Source organism: Neophocaena asiaeorientalis, unplaced genomic scaffold (assembly GCF_003031525.2).
Source record: "Neophocaena asiaeorientalis asiaeorientalis breed wild unplaced genomic scaffold, Neophocaena_asiaeorientalis_V1.1 scaffold54, whole genome shotgun sequence".
In the NCBI taxonomy this organism is placed as follows: domain Eukaryota; kingdom Metazoa; phylum Chordata; class Mammalia; order Artiodactyla; family Phocoenidae; genus Neophocaena; species Neophocaena asiaeorientalis.
The window spans coordinates 1,003,736-1,011,535 of NW_020174938.1; positions in this window are offsets into that span (position 1 = coordinate 1,003,736).

The window sequence follows — 7,800 nt, forward strand, 5'->3', positions numbered from 1 at the left end:
CTAGTACAGCTCCCCTCTCCTCGCCCCCCACCCCCAAATGCCCCTCTCTCTAAACTCACACGACCCTTCAAAACCCAGCTACACCCTTGCTCCTCCTTCGCCACCACAGTCACCAGACTTCTTTCACCCTCTGAGATCTCCCAGCCCCATATCCCTGTCACCTTGAGCAACTGTTCCTTGCCTTGTATTCCATTGTTTAATGCTACTACCTTGTCTCATTATTTTGTCCTGTCTCCCCTGTGAGACTGTGGCACAGGGACAGGAACAGTGTCTGTGTCAACTCTGTGTCCCCCACTGTAAAGACTGGCTGATAATAAAGATTCTACCCTCCCTTGGCACTCTGGGATACATAGAGAGGAAAGATACCATCCTGCCCTCAGCTTCCCCATCTGCCAAATGGGAAAGAGACCCTCATCCTGCTTGCTTCCTGGGGCTGCTGGAGCATCCAGGATGACCCTGACAGAAGCATGTGTTTGGGGGAAGTGGGGCAGTGCAGTGGGTGGGGTACCCCTGGAGCAGGGCGGTGGGCTCTGGCAGGGAAGCTGGGAACCACTGGGGCTTGGACAAGTCAATGCCTCTCTCTGAGCCTCAGTTTCCCTATATGTAAATAGGGTTGGCTCCAGGACTCACAGAATGTGTGTATTAACTCACTCAATCCTCGTGCCCACCTCTGGAGTAGACACTGTTACTAGCTCCATTTCACAAATGAAGAAAGGCCCAGAAAGGTTTAGAAAACAGCTTATAGGTGGCTGGAAGCAGGACTCAAACCCAGCAATATGCTAGCTCCTGAATCTACCTTCTTCACCACTCCACTGACTTTCAAGTGGGCCCTGGCTAAGCTTCCACAGAGCCTATCATTTATGAAGCTTGTTTAACCTCTCTGGGCCTCTATTTTCCCATCTGAGGGGTGGGTGCACAGTGACACTCTGTAGATGGTTTCTGCTAGGCCAGGCAAGGCTGGTGTGCTCCCTGCTCCTCTGAGTCCCTTCCAGACCTCAGCTCCAAACCTCTCCCACCTAGAATTTTCCTGCCCTTTGGATGCCTACCCCATCGGGCTGTGCCTCGCCCATCTCTTCCTTCCAACTTCCTGGCCACCCCTCCTCACCCACCGAAGGCTCCCGTCTCCCTCCGAGTCTCAGCGCTTGTCATCCTCTTGGTGACTTCACCACGCTAGGGAAGACCAACTCTGGGGCTCTCCGTTCCCTCACCTCCTGCCTCCAGTGACTTTTGGCTTCCATGCCCTCCAGCTTCCATCCCAGGCTGTAGCCTGGCCCTTGTCTCCACCACAGCTTCTGACCAAGCCTCCCAGCCCAGCCCACCTGTGCCTCTGCTTGGCTCTCTGCCACCACTGAGGCCTTCACACCTCCCTCTCTCCCTCACTGCTCTTCCATCCTCACACTCTTTGCCTAGCTTGGGTTCCACACTCCATCAGTATAATAAATCCTTCAAGCACATTGCCCCCCTCTCTCCCTTGGCAACACTTTCATGAAACCCATATCTGGAGGAACCCAATTAGCACCCTCTTGACACGTATAGCTGGAAAGTCAAATGTGATTGGAAAAAATGAGCCCACCATGCAGGTTGTGCCCTCCGTGAGCTCAAAATCTCAGAATTTGAGTGGTCCCAGCACTGCCCAGCAGTCCCAGCTTGTGTCACAGGCTGGCTCGCTTTCCTGCTCTCCAAGATGGCAATGTCTCCCCTACCGCACTTACCCCGTACCTCCCATCTCTGTCTGACCCGTCACTCTCAGCTGAGCCCTCCCTTCAGTCTCCCTGAGGAAGCAGAAGCCGGCAGATGTGAACTCCCTCAACTGCCTATGTCAGATTCCAGAAGCCCACCTGTTTCTGCCTGTATCCCCTCTTCCTGCCTGAGGAGGGGTCACGCTGCCTGTCGAAGGTTAGTTGCTCCACTTGGACTCTGAACCGATCACCTCTGGTCCCAAGAATTTGGTTCCCACCACTGTGCTGTCTCTTGACATCACCCATTATGCCCTCTACTGGATCCATCATCCCCACCCCAGCAGCAATCATGTTCTGGTATCTCTCGTCCTTTTAAAACTCCTTCCTTAATTATGCTGAGTTTAAAAAAACTCAATCTCAGAAGGTTCTATACTATATGATTCCATTTATATAACACTCACAAAATCACAAAACTACAGAGATGGCGGATAAAGTAGTGGTAGCTGCGGGGGAGGGACGGTGGGGGAGGGGAGGGGTATGTGGTAGCACAGGGAACCTCGTGGTTATGGAACAGTCTGTCTTAACTGTGGTGGTGGTGGTTACAAAGCTACGCATGCAATACAATTACACAGTACTGATGCACACGCACACACACGCGCGCGCACACACACACAAGTGTGAAATCTGAATAAGGTCTGTGGCCTGTACCAATGTCGGTGACCTGGTTTGATATTTGATGTGTATTACAGTTATACAGAACATCACCGCTGAGGGCAGCTAGGTAGAGGGTGTCCGGGACTTACACATTCTTTGCATTTTCCTGTGACTCTCCCCCTTCCAGCCCCCACTCCGTCCACTTCTCTTCCCCTCTTCACAAAATTTCTAGGAAGAGTCAACTACACCCTTTCTCCCTTCTCTCTCCACCCATTCTCCTCAGCCCACTTGAAGCTGGATTCGTTCATCCCTTCACAACACTTCTCTCATCCAAGCCTGCTATTGTCAAAGGCAATGGCGGTGTCTATGTCTCCATCTTACCCACCCTCGCAGCATCCTCCACCATGGCCGACTTTGCCCTTCTGTTTGGAAGCCTCTCTTGGCTTCTGAGTTGCCACACCATCCTGGCGTGGATCTTTCCTTGCTGTCCCTGGATATGCCCCGTCAGCCTCCTGTGCCGGCTCTTTCACCTCCATCAACTCTCCACGTTGGTGAGCCCAGGGCCCAAGCCTGGGTCCTCTCTCTCCACCATCCACATCTCTTCCTGGGCGATCAGCGCTTATGTCTATAAACACTACCTACAGCTTCTGGTTCCTGCATCTCCATCCCCTGCTCAACTTTCTCCCTGAGCTCCAGCCTTATGAACCCAACCATCAGTGGACATTTCTGCTCCAGGAGGCGGTCAGAACCAAACTCCTATCTGAATCCCAATCTCAAGCCTCATCTGGTCCTCCGCATCTCAGGAAACAGCCACAGTGGCTGAAGTCAGATATCAAGGCGTCCTTGCTTCCCTCATGTCTTTCCCCCAACTCCCAGTTCTGCCTCCACAATGGGTCTGGAATCATCTGCCTCTCTCCATCCCCATGGCTACCATTTTGGCCCAAGCTTCCATCACTTCTGCCTTACACTGTTTCCCCTCTTGGTCCCTCCTACAGCAGCCAGAGAACTCTTTTTAAATCATAAATCACATCAGTCACTCCCCGGCTTAACCCATAAAGAGCTAGCTGGACGTTGCCCCTTGGAAAACATCTCAGCTCCTCCCCACAGCCCCAGAGTGCCATGCAAATGCCCTTATGTGAGGCCACCTCCCTCCCACTACAGTCTCCTCTTCCCAACTCAGGGCCCTGTCACAGGTGCTCCCTCACCTGAGAGGGAGCTGGGCCTCATCTCACAGGTGACCCCATTCATCCCATCACTGCACCATTAGCAATTTCGAATCTCCTGTTTGCCTTTATTTTGTTTGTCTTCCTTACCCACCAGCCAGAGGGAGTTTGCACGTCAGTGCCTGGTGCATAGTAGGTGCTCAGTAATGCTTGTTGAGTGAATGGACAAGAGCTCCCTGGTCTCCTCCCCCAGCAGCATCCTCTCTCCCCTGAGGAGGCAGGCTCGTCTGCACATGGGGGAGGGTGCACGTGTCTATAAATATCCACATACTCCACTCTCCCCAAAACAGTAACTGTTACCCAGATGACTCGATGACATGATAATTTCCCCACGTCTTGCTGGGAGCTGCTTCTAGCAGTAAAAGTTTGCTGTTTTATGGCCCCAAGAAGACATCAGCTGTAATGTGCTAAAATTATAACCTAGTAGAATCATCTGTTTAAATACTCTGGAAACCAAATACTCGGGGCTGAGCACTATTCTGGATTGCCCTGGATGCCAATGGTGGACCTGGTTGTGTGGAACACTGAACGCCCGGGACTGGGCACCAGCCTATTCTACAGGGTGACCATGGTCACAGGTGGAATGCGGCGGTGCCGTGCATCACGTCCGGCACACTGCAGGCACTCAATATAGCGCACTTTCCATTCCTTTCACACGTCAGTCGGGCCCACTCAGCATGGGCCCGTTGGGCAGGGCATGGCCGAGGGGGTGTACGGTGTATAAGGGATGAGTTATAGCAACTGGATTTTGGCTGAGCCTGAATATCACGGTTAGAGTGCAACCATGTGAAAATGACATGAACTGTCCTGAAAGGTAGTGAACTCCTGTCAGTAGAGGTGTCCAGCAGAGCAGGACACTGCAGGGGAAGGGTTTGGACTGGCTGCCCTGCTCTAGCCTTGCAGCACTGGGACTTGAGCCATGAGTGGAGGAGAGCTTCAGGGTCAAACAGACACGCATTCAAATCCCACCTTTGCTACAGACAGCTTGGGTGACCCTGGGCAAGTCACAACTCAGTGCTCAGATGCAGTTTCCTCATCTCCACAGAGAGAGAACATATACAAGATGTCTGCATGTAGTAGGTGCCTACTAAATGTTTGTCCTTCCCCTCCCTGCTTCCCTCTGAATCAATGTAAGCACAACCATCTGGGCCTTGGGACTCTCCAAATATTCTTCCTGCCCTTGCAGGTCCACCCTCCTATCTACCTGAACCCTAGTATTGGCACCACCTCCTCCAAGAAGCCTCCCCAGGCTGCTCTGATTGACGCTGAGCTCCTCCTCACTTGCAAGCTGTGTTGCACACCAGGTGTTGGAGGCTGGTGGGTCTGGGCACATGTGCCTACTGCATCTCTGGTGTCTCATGGTTTGGGGAGGGGAGCTTGCTCTGTGTGCGTGTGTCTTAAACAATAATGACAGTAAACATTTACATTGCGCTTACTATGTACCAGGCACTTTACAGGCAACTAACTCATTAACGTGTACAACAAAATTATGAGGGAAGCACTATTTTATCTCTATTTTACAGATGGGGTAACTGAGGCTCAGAGAGGTTAAGTGACTTATCCAAGGTCACACAGCAGTAAATGGCAAAGCCAGAATTGCACCCAGGCGGTGTGACCCCCAGAGTCTGTGCTCCTAACCTCGACCTGCACCATTCAGCCTCTCAATGCAGACGTGGTTCCCCGTGTGAGCTCTTTCACAAGTCCTGCAGAGGGTCAGAAGTCATCTTAGGTGAACAGTGGTGGTGCTTCATGACCCTGGAGGCCAAGACACTTGCATAAACACTCACACACAAACGTATATACAGATGCAGGCATTAGTGAACATGCAGACTCATGCACAGAAAAGGAATGAAGAGCCATCACTACCAGTCCCTCTGCCCGAGAGGCTCTCACCTCTCCTCTCCCCAAGCCACCAGGGGCAGGGGAGTAACGGGGGAATCTCAGGCACTGCCCACCTCTGCTGTCAAGTCTATCCTAGATGTTAAAAATCAAATCCTCATCTGCCCATGTGGTGAGATCCATTTATTATATAGGTGGTGACCTGGAAGCTCAGAGAGGCTCCTGTTAGGTCACACAGCAAGTCAGGACAAAACTGGGCCAGTGCCCAGACCTAGGAAGCTCTCAACAAACGCTTTCTCACACCAGCCCAGGGTCCCCTCAACAATCTCCAATTCCAGACATCTCCTCTATTCCTGCTTGCTTTGAGCAGGACAGAAATAAAGGACAGAGATGAAGAGAAGACAAGAAGAGAAAGAGAGGAAACAGAGCAAGAAGGAGAGAGACTTGGGAGAAGAGAGGAGAGGAGGGGAGCAGCGGGAAACACTGAGCAGTGAGCTGCAGGGAGCCCGGCTCAGCTCACCAGCCCCCCTCGCCCGCCCGAAGCTGCCCGCCTCCGAGAGGAATACAGCGAGGCGGGGGTTAACTCTCTGCTGTGGCGCAAAAAATGAGGTTCCAGTTATTAGTTGATTTATTGCTCTGTCCTCACTCTGCGCTCAGGTCCTGGAAGGAAATGTTCCACTCAAAAGCATTAAGCGTCTTCAAAGAGCAGAGGCATTAAAAATTGAAATCGTAAGATAGACACGTAAATACAGTGGAGGTGAGAGGGGGGCAGGCTTCTAGGCAGGCTGAGGTAGGGGTGGCAGGTCCAGGTCCCAGCAGGCCTGTGGGGCCTCCACACGCATGCAGGAGCCGCCACACACATGCAGGGGCCGCCACACGCATGCAGGAGCCGCCACACGCATGCAGGGGCCGCCACACGCATGCAGGAGCCGCCACACGCATGCAGGGGCCTCCACACGCATGCAGGAGCCGCCACACGCATGCAGGGGCCGCCACACGCATGCAGGGGCCACCACACGCATGCAGGAGCCGCCACACGCATGCAGGAGCCGCCACACGCATGCAGGGGCCACCACACGCATGCAGGGGCCGCCACACGCATGCAGGGGCCGCCACACGCATGCAGGAGCCGCCACATGCATGCAGGGGCCGCCACACGCATGCAGGGGCCAACTGTGTCTGCTGAGGCGAGGGGGCGGTCCTGCCCAAAAGGGGAGCACGGGCATTGCTCACAGTGCCTGAAACCCCTCCATCAGCACACCGTGTCTTAGGGGTCGGAATTGTCCCATCTTTGAAAACACATTCCCTCTTGGTAGAGGGACAGTCCCGGGGCCTGTCAGATAATGGGAGGAGAGAGAAGGGAGGGGAGGCAGACAGACTGCAAGGGCTGAGTTGACCCCACCTTAGTCAGAGTGCTGGTGGGAAGAGGAAGAGGCAGCCCTGGGAGCCTAGGGCAAGCGCAGCTTCTTCTGTGCCAGGGCCCAGGCTGCTCTGTGCGAAGGGAGCCCCGGCAGACGGGCACCTAGTCCTAGGCCCTCCTCAGTGGTGCTCAGACCCCACGGCACAGCCGGGCTTTGGTTGGGCCGTGTGGGGACTGGCCCACCCCCAGCCACAGCTGGGCCTCAGGGGGAGTGGACGAGGAGGGTCCCTGCTCTGCCCTCAGTACATCTGGGCAGTGGAGTCACGGGGCAGGTTATACAGCCCATGCTCTCTCCATACAAGGGCTAGCGGGCCGGACAGCTGCCAGTGGGGTGCAAGGCCCACCTAGAAACCAGCACCCAAGAGGATACTCACTAGCGTCCTGAGGGGGCCGGCTCCCAGCACAATCCACACATACACACAAGCACACACGCAGACGCCTGTGGGGCAGATTCTGCCTGGGCAGCATCTGTGATCCTGGCCTAGGCAGAGGTGAAGAATCGAGGCTGAGAGACAGTGAGGCCAGGCTCGGAGTCACACAGCACGTCGCTGGAGACCCAGGCCCAGAACTCAGATTTCTGCCATCAAGTCCCCGCTCTCATCCCCTTCCAGCTCAGCTTCACTGGGAGTGGGAAACAGGTGTCATCCCCACCTTCCCCTCTTCGTGCCCTCCCTCCGTCCCTCCCTCACTCCATCTCTCATCCCTGCACAGCAACAACCATCCCACTTTATTAGGGAACGCCCCCTGCTCCTTACCCCCCAGCTAACCCTCCTCCCCCCACTCTCCCCACTCCCACCCACCAAGGCCAGGATGGGGTCATCCCCCAGGCTCACCCCTCAATTCTAGAACCACTCCTGGCCCGGGCACCTCTTTCCCCCATATGTAATTTTTCTTAAATGGGAGCTCGTTAATTATCCCTATGTTTTCCAGAGGAAATAAAGAGCAATTAGAGAAATAAGTGGTTTTTTTTTTTTTTTTTTTTTGG